We start from the raw sequence: 14,727 nt of genomic DNA, 5'->3' as shown, positions 1-14,727 counted from the left end.
TCCCCCATTGAGCATGTTTGGGACTGGATGAAGCGTCGTCTCACGCGGTCTGCACGTCCAGCACGAACGGTGGTCCAACTGAGGCGCCAGGTGGAAATGGCATGGCAAGCCGTTCCACAGGACTACATCCAGCATCTCTACGATCGTCTCCATGGGAGAATAGCAGCCTGCATTGCTGCGAAAGTTGGATATACACTGTACTAGTGCCGACATGTGCATGCTCTGTTGCCTGTGTCTATGTGCCTGTGGTTCTGTCAGTGTGATCATGTGATGTATCTGACCCCAAGAATGTGTCAATAAAGTTTCCCCTTCCTGGAACAATGAATTCACGGTGTTCTTATTTCAATTTACAGGAGTGTATTTGTCACTCAAAGGGGAAATGTTGTTACCCACAGGTCTTCATAAGGTCTTGACCAAAGGGTCTCGCATTGTTACAAGATGTTCTAATGAACATTTCGATGGATATAGGTTACGGATTTTGATATATGAATATGTGTATGCTAAGTAATGAGAATGTTTTTGCTAAAAATATCGAGAATATCTCCAGCTATTTACTTCAAATTTTTATGTGATACACCTGATACGTGGCGCCGTTGGCGACAGTCGCTTCTCTGAATTCAGTTAAGATCTCTGCGATCGACTCTGTATCGCATGGCCGTGGCTTTCGTCTTTGGTCGCTTTTCGGCTATTTAAGCTGTCTGGAGAGGGCCGGTTTTGGTCGGTTGGCTGGCATTCCGGTGTGCGGTCTGTTCTTCAGCGGTCGCTCTTTACGCAAGCTCTGTTTCTGTCACGTGGGCAGTGGGGCTGCGGATGGAGACGTGCATGCGGTCGGCGAGTGTGTACGGCGTCTTCTAACAAGGAAACCTCCCCATCGCACCCCCCTCAGAATTAGTTATAAGTTGGTACAGTGGACAGGCCTTGAAAAACTGAATACAGATCAACCGAGAAAACAGGAAGAAGTTGTGTGGAACTATGAAAAAATAAGCAAAATATACATGTGTAAGATAGGCAACATCCAAGTGGGTATAAATCTATGAGCGCCCTGGTCTCGTGATTAGCGTGTGCACCTGCGGAACGGTAGGTCCTTGGTTCAAGTCTTCCCTCGGGAGAAAATTTTAATTTTTTATTTTCAGACAATTATCAAAGTTAAGGCACTCACATATAACCAACTTCGCTCTCCAAAATTCCAGGTCATGATCAGATTTGCTTGGACATATGCAGGATTTGACGGTCTACACACGGAAAAATTTGAAAACGTTAAAAACATATGTTTTGACAGAGCACAGACAAAACTGTGCGACTGTGAAACTGTTGCATTCATTTGTTGCAGTTAATGCGACAAACTCTTATGTTTTCACACTTTTTTGGGAGTGATCATCACATCCACAAGAAAACCTAAACTAGGCAAGGTAGAAGAATCTTTCCACCCATTCACCAAGTGTACAGGTTAGGTGGGTCGATAACATATTCCTGTCATGTGACGCACATGCCATCACCAGTGTCGTATACAATATATCAGACGTGTTTTCCTGTGGAGGAATCGGTTGACCTATGACCTTGCAATCAAATGTTTTCGGTTTCCATTGGACAGGCACGTCCTTTCGGCTACTAATCGCACGGTTTTGCGGTGCGGTCGCAAAACACAGACACTAAACTTATTACACTGAACAGAGACGTCAATGAACGAACGGACAGATCATAACTTTGCAAAAATAAAGATAGTAAACTTCCCACTCCAGGGAAGATTTGAACCAAGAACCTTTCGTTCCGCAGTTGCTCACGCTAACCACGGGACCACGGCGCTCCTGAACTCGGATTGTCCTAGATGTTGCCTATCTTGCACATGGACTACTCAGTTTGCATATTTTGCTTAGTTTTTTCGTAGTTCCACACAACTTCTTCCTATTTTCTCGATTGATCTGTGTTCAGTTTTTAAAGGCCTATCCACTGTGCCAACTTATAATTAAATCTGAGGGGGAGTGCGATGGGGAGGTTTCCTTGTAAGAGGGCGATGGTCTCGGCTGTGTTGCTAAGTGACATGAGAGAATATGAGAAGTTTATTATTGTGTTACTCTTACCGGAAGAAGGTAATCGAGGATTTGTATTGTTTCAGTTAGTGTCTCCTTTTCCTGATTAGGTTCTGGTCCCTCAGTGATGGTATGGTGTGTCTGTTTCGTTGGGTTGTTAAAGAATAGCCGTCGTAATTCCCTTCAGAAGTTGCAAATAGAGCAAGGACAGAATCAATGGCATAACTATAAACTCAGCTATTTGTAGCGTGATTATATTGTGAACATTTTAATTATTAATTTAGAAAAGCGAATAGCGACGTGCTATAGAAACATTTTGTGGAAGTAATGTGTGTTCATCAGTATTTTATGTTAAGAGGAAGTGTAATGAAAGTGATTGGCTTGTGGGTCCTTTGTGGCCGTATTTCTCTTTTTAAATTTTTCTGATGTTTTAAGGATGGTGTTACTCTGGATACTGCCCGGTTACTGCGTGTTTTTTTTTTATTTTATTTTATTTTATTTTCTTCTTCCAGTGGTATAATCTGCGGTGCGGATCATCCGTTGCAGCCAGTCTTTTAACCGGGGACGACGTCTTGGCGGCCGCCAGTTTGAATTGTAACAAAGCGCGGTCGCTGTGTTTATCAGTGAACTCCAGTTCTTCGGCGAATTTAAGTTGAATATTTTAATATCTTTTCCTGGTGACGCCGAGGAATCCGTCTTTCCTTCTTCCACGTTCTCTTCAGCTTTCATTCAGGCTCGATTTGAGTTTTAATTTCCGCGCACCTCTGATGTACCATTACTAGTTACTGAAATTTTGTAATACCTGAAAGATGCCTATCATTACTAGGTTTTTAATATCTTGTTCAGAAAAAGGAATTGTGAGTTGTTTCTGCTGTTATGTCTTAAAAGGTGTCCTGTTTCTGCGGGAGTTTTCTCAGTAAACCATTTATTGTTTCTATGGTTCTTAAGATTTATGTAAACAGGGTTTTAAAATTATTTATTGTTTGGGGTGGGCTTTGACGCCCGTACACATTTTGTCTGTTTAGTAATGTTTAAAATTCTAGGGCAGTTATGTATATCATTTGGGATAAAACTGTTTGCTGTTGTCATGCAACTGTTAAATGAAATCTGTTGGAAACTACGAGCCAGAGTTTGTGTTTGACCGATAACACAGCTCTACAAAATAAAATTTTTTTTTCGTTGCCAGGGAAGTTTGAACGAAAATGGGATATTGTTATGATACTCATTCCGAGTATATTTGTACTTTTTCCAAATTGGCTCTGGTTTTTGAGATATAGGTTATTTGTGGAAATGAGAGTTTCATGTGGATAATATCGACTGCAGGGTCCACATATGGTGTAATGTATTTGCTACCTGTTTTTTAATTAGTGATATTGTGCTATCTTTATTAAACAATTGTGCTCATGGAGTGCATCTGTGTGGTTGAGGATTACATCATGCAAACATCACACTGTCAGCATGTGTTCAGTCCTGTTGTGCGGTGCGTGTGTTGAAGATATTGAGGGTTGTGCAGATTTGAATTCGGCGGTACTCGACATTCATTTGTTGGCCGAGGTAATCCCCGCAACAGCCGATAGGTAGCGTTCAGTGTAAACAAGAAAAATGGCGATGGTCGAAAGTCACACACATGTGCAGTGCAGCTTCAGGGAGATAGAACCTTTTCATCCTGACGTAGCAAATAAGAGGTGAGTACTCATTTCACACAAAACAATTAATGATGTTTGTTGGATGTGATTGACATGCAAATACAAGAAAGTTCTGCATAATATGTAGTATTTGTGCAATTTTGTTTTAGGAAAACATGAGTTCTTCACGCCGTCTTTGCGTGAACCATCCAGATGAGTTCTGCTACATTTGTGGTGAATACATTCTTCAAAAGAACAGGAAGAATATCACTCATTTTGTGAAGGAAGCGTATCTGGCATATTTCGGAATTAAACTTGGAGATCAAGACAAGGCGTGGGCACCCCATAAAGTTTGTAAATGCTGTGTGGAGTGCTTACGGCAGTGGACAAAACGAAAAAGGAAAAGCTTAAACTTCGGAGTGCCTATGGTATGGCGAGAGCAGAAGAACCATACAGATGATTGCTATTTTTGCATTGTTAATGTGAAAGGTTTTAATAGGTTCAAAAAACGAAAGTGGGAATATCCCGATTTGGAGTCAGCAAGAAGACCGGTGGTGCACAGCAACGATGTTCCTGTACCAACCTTCACAACATTACCCACGCTAACATCATCAGATGACGATGTGCACGGCGAGGAATGTACAAGTAGTGGTTCGGAATACGAAGGACGTGAGACACAACCCCAGCAGTTCGACCAGAAGGAGCTCAGTGACTTGATACGAGAACTCAATCTTTCAAAGCAAGCATCAGAACTCTTAGCATCCAGGCTTAAGGAAAGGAACTGTCTTCATCCAAGTGTTAAAATAACAGCTTACCGGACGAGAGAAGAAAACCTTCTTCCATACTTCAACCAAGAAGAGGTTATAGTGTATTGTAGCAATATACCTGGACTTTTACTTGAATTGGGGCTGCCGGAATATAGACCAGAGGACTGGCGTCTCTTCATAGACAGTTCCACTAGAAGTTTAAAATGTGTTCTCCTATACAATGGCAATCGTTACGCATCTATTCCAATTGCCCACTCAACAAAACTTTGTGAAGCATATGCTAACATCAAGATGGTTCTGCAGAAAATTCGGTATATGCAGCACCAGTGGTTGATTTGTGTTGATTTGAAAATGGTGAACTTCTTGCTTGGACAACAAAGTGGATATACAAAGCACCCATGTTTTATCTGCATGTGGGATAGTAGGGCAAAGCACGAACATTGGAAGCAGAAAACATGGCCTCCAAGGGAACATATGGCTGTTGGTGAAGCAAACATCATTAATGAACCTCTGGTTAGTAGGGACAAGATTGTTCTTCCACCATTACATATTAAGTTAGGACTAATGAAGCAATTCACCAAAGCTTTAGACAGAAATGGTAATTGCTTCACATACATCTGCAATACGTTCCCTGGACTCAGTAGTGAAAAACTTAAGGCAGGAATATTTGATGGTCCTCAAATTCGCAGGCTCATCAACGATACCAATTTTACAAGTGTCATGACTGTCACTGAAGCATCGGCCTGGAACAGTTTTGTCGCTGTTGTAAAATGTTTTTTGGGCAATCATAAAGCTCCCAATTACGAGGAACTGGTCAAAAACATGCTCACTAACTTTCAAAACTTAGGAGCTAACATGAGCATAAAATTGCATTTCCTTCACAGCCACTTGGATCGATTTCCTCGTAATCTAGGTGATTTCAGTGAGGAACAAGGAGAGCGGTTCCATCAAGATATGAATGGAATAGAGGAAAGATATAAAGGAAGATGGGACAGGCATATGATGGCAGATTATTGCTGGAATCTGCAACGGGACTGTTCTGAAGAGACCTATAAAAGGAAAGCGTGCAGGAAGCGGTTCGTCATGGACGGAAAATGATATACTTATAGAGAAACTTTTCAATTATGTTTTATACGTGGACAAATGCCTATCAGGTTTTCATAGAAGCTATTTATAAAGATTATTTTCTTTTTTCATTGTAGTTTGTAGCGCTCGAGTTCAGTATTAGCAATTTTTTCTAATTTTTTGAATAAATCATGCATTATCTCAAAAACTAGAGCCAAACTGCATAAATGGTTGCTATATTCGTCCTCAGCACCACTAACCCATCCTAAAGCCACTCAAATATCCTTGGCAAGAAAATGAGTGTTGACCAGTGTAATTATTGCCTTGCATGTATTCACTTGGAGAATCCTTGAAGGTGTGTCCCGCTTCTGAACACCAATGAACATTCAAACATAGATTATATATGTTTTTAAATGGTACTGTACAGGTTTTGAATTAAGACCGATTGAGAGAAATAAAATGCTGTGCTGTGTAAATAAGGAGCTACGTTCTATCTCAGTCAGTTTCAGCTACGATAGCATGGCATGTAAACCATAAGCTCAACTGTTTCCCCCCATACATGTTCTTTCTCTTTACATATAATTCTGAACAAAAATTGTACACACAAATTTTATTTTCTTCTTCACAATCCATTTTGTGTAAAATGACAGTCGAATTTATGCCTTATCTGCTTATGATTAGAATACTACTACGAAATTTGAATTGTCCGAAATTTTGTAATTCTAACAATACACAAATCAAATTAATCGGAGATACTCCAATTGAAGCTACTGTCTTCACCGATCCAGTAGCTGGAGATATCGCTCTCATACCCCATAAACCAATGATCCCAAGTGATTTACTCGTTCATTTTGGGATTCTTCACATCCCAGTCAAGGTTCTGTTTACAATAACAATAAAAAAGGTAAGACATAGGGCAAAGGAACATAGAGGGGGGGGGGAGGGGAAGCAGGACATGGACACAGAGAGGAGGAGGAGGAGGGGATGATCGAAGAGAGAGAGGGCGGGGGGAAGGAGCTTTGGATGTATATTTAATGCCCACACATGGTTATCAGTTTCGAAGCTTTGCCTGGTTCGCTAGAATTTTTGTAAGGCCACGAAACGTATGGGTAACTGTAAGGTACGAGTCCTTGGCTTACGTGACGATACGTAATGAGTTAAACATTGATGAGTAACATGAATATCAGATTACAGTGATCTTACAGGCAACAATGGAACATTAAACTTGGTCTAGAAGATAGTGTAATAGAATGTTCTGTATTTCTGCAATCTTTAAATTCAGTGTAATTTAGATGAATGACAAGAGATCGTATTGGAATATAGTGAACACAGGCACGAAAAGTGCACGCAAGATTCACAGGAGTAAAACGGAGAACATAATTAAGAATGTGATGTGGGGCGGCGGGTGGTGTAATTGTTATATAAAATGTTCCTATTATTTATTTAATGCTGTTGTTTGCCGTTCTCAACACTGGCTCTCTAACTACAATATTGACAACCAGAAAGTGATTAGCAAAACGTGAAGCCTGTAATTAGAATTCCTAGTGCCCACTTCATCTGAGAAATACACTTAGAGCTAGAGCTTATAGCTCTGAGGAATTAGATTCTCTGGGATTCATAATCAAAAACGATTCTCCCTAAAACGCTCATTATATTCTGAAAGTCACAGACCAAAAAAGAATCCACACAATCCAACTACCAGGGCAGTTCAGAGTCTAATGTGCTGATGCAACTATAACTGTTCAAATTAAATGTTTAAGTGAATGCTCGCCATAATTTGATGATAATGTTGATCAAACGCCACGCTAAATAATGGTAGAATGTCTGTCCCGCGGCGGCACGTGAAAATACGACATACGCAAACTGAAGAGAGATCATTAGTCATCCCAGAATTAACACTTCACTCGAAAACGATTTCATGGTTACGCGTATCCCGAGTAACTTATTACTGCATCCGAGGCTCTTTATAGCAATGATACCGATGCGACGCGACTCCTGGCACAGATGGTGCGCTAATCAGCGTCTGGAGAGAACTGGGGCCTTACTCTCTCACGAAGCGTTCTTATATATAAAACAGCAGTGCGGACGGCTAAGGGAACGCCTGATCAAATCGGCTCTCCCGACTAGCCGCTGGGCTAGTAATGCACACTTTAAGTTATCGAATAAATCATTGCTTCCATTGCTGATGGCCAATGAAGCTCTCCATTTAAATGTGCAACCAGCATACAGGTAAGTAATCATAATAAAAGTCCGATGTGGCTAAGTCAAATATTTTGGGCGAGAGAATTAATTTAACTACACTACACGCAGTAGACAAGCTATGAACGTGCCCTTTGGAGATAAGCTATCGCTATAGTTTTATAGTTATTCAGTTGAAACTTCTCATACCTTTATGATTATAGCGGATCTCCCTTCTACTTAAATTTAAACATCGTAGCCTTATTCATTCGCCTACTTAATCTATCTTGCTTCCTTAATTTTTAAGACAAAAACCAGAAAATCATGAATTTCAACTAAAATTTTAATTTGTGAGATCCAGAATACTGTTTCTACTAAATTATGAAAAAGGTATCTAAATATAAATTTTTAAGTTTCTAGCTCTTTTCTGTTGTGCCAATGATTTTTACAGAAAAACATCCAAATTTCTAAAATGGTTAGTTATTGAATTGATATTCAACACATATTGATTTAGTATTACTACTGACATGCTAGAAACGTTTCAGGCTATTTACTTGATTTTTAATGTATTGCGCAACATTTATGACGTCAGAGCTAGTTACAGCGGACTGGCTGGCACACAATGGAAAGACTGATGTGAATTTTATACGGCGTGAGTAGGCTGCTTCCCTACAGTGAGTACACTACTGAAACTATACATAAGTGTTTATATATATATATATATATATATATATATATATATATATATGAACATTGTGAGACTTCTGCTTAAAGTTGCCTGCGGTTTGGATGGTTAATTTAAAATCTGATAGCGTAATAACTGTTGACAAATTGCCTGTTTGTTTCTTTCTCGTGTTCTTGACCGAAGTTTGTCTGATACTTCTTTTAACGTTTCGACAGCACGAGTGGCTGGCATTGACAAAACTTCACCCTCGATTTGCTGACGATGGACTGGAGTGAAGCTCGTGGAGCAGTGGAGGATGAAGCTTTGACAATCCAGCCACTCGTGCTGGCGGAACATCAAAAAACTTTTCAAACAAACGTCTGCTGAAGAACCCGAGACAGAAACGAACAAGCAATTTGTCAGAAAGTGGCCTGAAATCGTTAAAAATTTTATAATAAACATTATTATGTTTTGCGTGTGAGGTGGAAAATACGATTGAGTCGGCACGTACTTCGAAATGAAAACGATGTGATAAGTGTTTGCCAGAGTAAAGTAAGGAATGAATGTAACAGTATTAATAAAATAAACTCGTAGCGAGTCCTGATATAAGCACAGAACAAACAGAAAAGTAAATGTAATCAGCAAAGGGACGGAGGAGAGGTACCACAGAATGATTAGACGAATCTGTGGTATTAGTTTTCTTAACTAATAGTATTAAATTTATAATTCATTCTTTTGGGGTGGGAGAGCTGACTGGAGCACTACAAGTATGAAACTAATTATGGTTTGTTGATCCTAAAAGATGGCACGAGTAGATAAAAATGGAAATAATACTGATCAACTAACAATAACAGACTAACCATTAGATAAACATTGACGATTGTGTGTAAATACACATCAAATACATAAGTTAATGAGATGTGATACTAACAACACTGTTAATGAAAACTGCCTACTTATTAATTTTCTTAACTCCATAGTAAATAATTGCAGATAATCTGGAGGATACTTCCTTCGTTTATAAAGTTCTATAGAATAGTAGCATTATGCAATACCGTGTAAAGTAAATATGTAGGTTTAAAAATATGTTGTGATTGTTGTTGCATTACGATATGTTTTGTGGCAGACTTGGTTTAGAGAACTGCGTAGAGTTCCGAGCGTGGAAGGCGGTACGTGTCGCCACCTCACCCATATAGCCTAAAGAGCTGGGCTCCGGTGGCGCGGTGCCTGACTTCTAGTCCAGCAAGGAGGAGGAGGGTGGCGGGACAACAGGTAGTAACCGCTGACGGCGGCTCATTTACTTTCGCTGTCGACTGGAGAATTAAAAGCAAAGCAGTGGGACGGAGGCTCCTCTAGAGGGTGGTCCCAAGAGAGTCCGAGGTCAGTGACCTGCAGAACAGGGGAGTGGCGCCCATCAAAACTCAGGACGTTTATGTTTACTCTGGCAACCTCTTGTTACAAGTGTGTCATTATTTGTCCTGTACAGCAGGAAATGAACATTTCTCTAAATCCCTTCTGCTACATAAGGACTACATTAAAGTAATCAATAGCCATAAATTTCTTTCATGTGGAAGATCTATTACACAGATATACTGTACCACTTCGCAGTATTGTGCTACGAGGCAACTGTTGGATTACCATAATTTGCCCTACTAGGGAAAGCATCCAGAGGCTGTCAATCCTGGTAACCGGTATTTATCACAATAATCATTTCATCTTAAACCCATGGATGGCAAGGACCCACCTGTTCACATTACTCAACTGAAATCTGTTCTACTCTCTATGGAGCCATTAGCACCTCACTGTAATTATACAGTCAAGTTCACAATCTCACATTGACCTTTGGGAAGAATGACAAACAGACTTCCGTTGCTACCAGCACATGTTGCCTTGGAGTCTATACACGTGGTGTCACCTCATTGGCACCTTGTTCCTAAAGATTCTTGGCCCGAGATGATGATCTACATGCTGTCTCCAGCCAGAGATGAACCTGACAGGCGCGTCCAACACCGTCTAAGAGCCACGACCACATGCACGCCAACTGAGATGAACCTCGCCTCTCTCCCAAACATTCCTTTGATAGAGCACCCTTATCACTCTCATTTACCAACGCGAGCGCCCCACAGTTCTCATGTGACAATGTAGAAACCTCGGTCACACTTTTCAGTGTGATACCATATGTACATGTTATTTTGGAAGGAAGATTAGGGACAAAAAATGAGGGTATTGTTTTGTTTGTTTCTTCTTTTGTACTTACCCCAACTACCACAAGTGGGACTATCTGTATAACCTAGGCCTATCGTATGTTTTTTGTATGACAATAACATTTCATGTTCAGTAACTGTTTATTTTTTGGTTTGTAAATCTCACAGAAAATACGTTAAACACACGAAGGTTTCACATATATTCTTTTTATATTTACGTTCTTCAATAATTTTCTTGTGCAGTGATTCTCGTAATATAACGGTTGAAAATACACCTCACATCCACATGGAATATGAGTAGGTATAGGAACATATCTGATTATTTTGTATAATATATGTTAGTTTTTGTTTTGTTAGTTTAAAGTTAATTTGTATATGACAATATAAGTGTGTAAAATCACATCGTATTTCGTGCTGTTTATTATTATAACAATATTTGATTAATACATCATTAGTAATCTTAAATTACCTAATATCTTTACTTTATCTATAGTGTGCTCATATTTCTTTATGAACACTTACACAACAATAGTGATAAATACTGCATGTAAATATTAATTTATCATATCACTTAGAAACTAAGCGCGGAACGACACTTTGAGAAAGGGCAGAAAAACTATAAAATATTATAACGTAATTTCAACTGTATCCTTGGCAAACAGGTGAATTGGTAAACCAGCTGAACATTTGATCTTTAAAAGTTGTTTATGAGATTCAGTCTGCTGTAGCAAACATCCAATAAATGTCTTGAGCTACAAGACCAGCTTTAAGGATAAATGTGTGTGTTCATTTTTTTGCGGGGGGGGGGGGGGGGGAGGGGAGGCGGCGAGGGGGCGAGGGGGCTATAATGATACCTCATAACTAGGATAGGGATAACTATAAGGAAAAACAAATGGAAGGTGGCCCCTCGTATTTCGTCATTTGATGTTCCGTGGAATCCACTTTCTTGCTTAACAACAATATTACAATAGCAGTTTCAAAAACTTATTAAAAGAGTAACAACACTCAGATTTAACTTAGAGACTTTAACAGGCTCAATTCATTAATAAGTAACTCTACCAGTCTGCACTATTGATAGCAGGGCTTGAAACGAGTACAAAGTTCCCTAGTACAAGAAAGAAGTCGCACCAACTAAGCGTGGCTGAAAGCGGGTTCAACAAACAATTTTATCAGTAAAATGAATTACAATGACAGGCACTGAATGTGCTAACAATTTCCAAGCACGGATAACGCGTTACACAAGTGGACAATACTCATCCAAGATAAAGAAAAGGTAAGTCACGCCACTGATTGTGGCTGTTGTTAAGCTCTTAAGTGTATGAGCCTTAATAAAACCCTTTAAGCAATAAACTACACAATCCTCCAAAGTATAAACAAAGCTGAGAAGATATACAATTTAAATGTAACCCCCAGCTGGTACACACCAGCAAAAATTTTGATATGACCCTTAATAAAAATCCAGTTGCCAAAACTACAAGATACGTTGTGTGCGGACATGCTATTTAAATGTGACTGCCAACTGGTACACACCAGCTGAAACGTTGACAAGGACCTTTAAGAAATATATAATTGCCCAAAATACATGGTAAGCTGAGAACGCCAGTGAACGGCTGTTGTCAAGGAACAAGTAGGTAAGTTCCACAATGAGTGGAGTTAGCTAATGACTGTAGATCAAAGGAATGGTTCAACAGTTTATATTAATACGTGATAGGCCGTAAGACTAAACGTGCTCCGTAAGTAGCAACAAGGGTTCAAAGTTTAAACGAGTAATTAAAGAGCAGGTATAGCGAGGAGTAACGTCGGGCTTGCAGAACGCATTTTATACTTCATGGGCTTACTGAATTCACCTAATAGGACAGACTAATGGTACCCGATACATCAGTGACACTCCGCCGTGCCGGCCAGGGTGGCCGAGCGGTTCTAGGCGCTACAGTCTGGAACCGAGCGACCGCTACGGTCGCAGGTTCGAATCCTGCCTCAGCCATGGATGTGTGTGATGTCCTTATGTTAGTTAGGTTTAACTAGTTCTAAGCTCTAGGGGACTGAAGACCTCAGAAGCTAAGTCCCATAGTGCTCAGAGCCATTTGAACCATTTTTGAACACTCCGCCGTGCCACGCACCAAACGATCAATTTTACTTAACATGAGCCACGAATACGGGGCTGATACAAGCACGAGATTGCCGGCCAACCTAGAGGCCGTGCGACGACGGAGGTGCCGCCGCAGCAGAAAGCAAACATGTCTCTGCTTGCGTTGGAACGGTTGCACGGAGTGACATTTACACGGAGTGACACTTGTATGGAGCCTGGGGCTTGTGCCGGCCTAGCTGGGTTTGCACAGGTACTGGCACACTAAGAAACCTGCAGTTGAGCACAGCTGTTCGTGCGGGGTGACTCGCGCTCATGCCACAACACTGAGCAACCACGTATCACTTCAGGGTGGCCCATTAACGCGTTCCGTGTCAAATTTAAAACTTTTATATTAATGGGAACTGACAAGAAATTCAACATCTTTTAATATTTTGATGCTAAGAACAGGGGGCAGCTAAGTAAGAAACATTGTTGCAGCCTTATGATGACTGTAATTTTAGGATGGAATTTAAATTGACGAATTTATATTGCATTATTTTATTTAAATGTTGAACAGAAAAACACAGAATGTCAACGAATATTTCTTATGCTTTCACTAAAGGATGAATTCTGCTACTTTTCGTTTAGTGTAAATTCGCCACAGGCTCTTACGTTGGAACCTGCCAGTGAGCGTCTCTGGGTGGGTTTGGTTCTCTTCATTGCCAAAAAAAGCTGCATGTACCTGTAAGTCTAAATATCTACATAATGTTAGCTGCCGACTAGTAAAGTCGTGAAAATTTTCACTGAGGAAACAGATGTCTACGCGGTTAATTTTGCTATGAAACTAATCAAGCAAACGTGACACATTAGGTGCATAAGTTTGAATTTAATTTGCATGCCATTTGCCTGTGTTCCCACTGCAAAGATTTTCAATTCGGTGCCTGCCCATATATATTTTGATTCTAAGAACCTCTCAAGGTGAATGCTGCGACTATTCTCAAGAAAAGGTTTGGCCTTTAAAACATTCTTGTTAGTCTTCATTAGGGAATATTTCACAAATTTCAAGAGACATTTAGCCAACTTTGTATCGTTTCCATGGAACACCACGATGAGATAGTCTCTTTCAGTCCCCAATTAAATTTATTTACAAGATTGCCAATGATTACATTAAACTGCTTTCCAAATTCCACAAATTTTTTCAATGAATGTGACTTTTCTTCGTCATTGTAACTTCTGTGCACAGGCCATGCAAGTCACAAATTATTTTAAGTTTCCGTTAGTTTGAAGTTTCTGTAAAGCCTTTGCAACCGTTTCGTCTGTCTTAATTGCTGATCTTTTTACCCGCCAGAGTTTAAAATTAGTCGGTCAGATTCGTGGCAGTGGTACTCCACATATTCTTGAAGGTTTTTCACTAATGACTAAACATTTTGATGAACTTTTGATATTAATGTATTTATTCTTTGGTTCCATACTTCTGAGACGTTGTTAGTGTGATGGTGCATTGCACTGAAATTTTACATCTCTCTTAGCATATGTTCGTTATCGAGCCGCTGGTCCAAAAAATAGTCATAGAAGTCCTGAAGCTTTTGGTTTTCGGGCGTGGTCTCCTGAATACTGAGCCAACCACCGCCCAAAATTTCCACGGAAAATATGCTAGAGCAGAACACATTCTTATGTGACAGAGTATTTCCTCGTTTTGCTTGTAGGATGGAACGAGGCCGCAAAACTGAATATTTTTCTACAAACATTGATTAATATAATTGCTGCCAGAAATCTCTGTTTCAGGAGGGAAACTGTTAGCTGCTTGGATGATGGCAATTTCGAAGTCCATCACCAGAGACGGAGGGTTCCCTCCACGTACGTTAGTTTTCACAGTTTTAAAAATGTTCATATGCTTCTCACTTTTTATTTGGCAGCAAAGCGTAAAGAGCTGGAAAGGTGTTTATTTCCTCCCAAGCACTATAAAGGTCGGGAGGAGTATAAACAACTGCCCAAACTGCTTGCTCGAACTCTTGAACTTTCCGTCGAGAAAAAAATGAGTGGCGGTGTAATCAACGCGCTTTTTCCATTTCGCTGTTAAACACCAGCAGTCTGTCATTCGATCCCCTGTTATCATCTGCAAAGAAAAA

This window comes from Schistocerca americana, chromosome 2 (genome assembly GCF_021461395.2).
Source record: "Schistocerca americana isolate TAMUIC-IGC-003095 chromosome 2, iqSchAmer2.1, whole genome shotgun sequence".
NCBI classification, from domain to species: domain Eukaryota; kingdom Metazoa; phylum Arthropoda; class Insecta; order Orthoptera; family Acrididae; genus Schistocerca; species Schistocerca americana.
The sequence above is the reverse complement of the archived record's forward strand: the minus strand, read 5'-3'. Positions refer to the sequence as shown.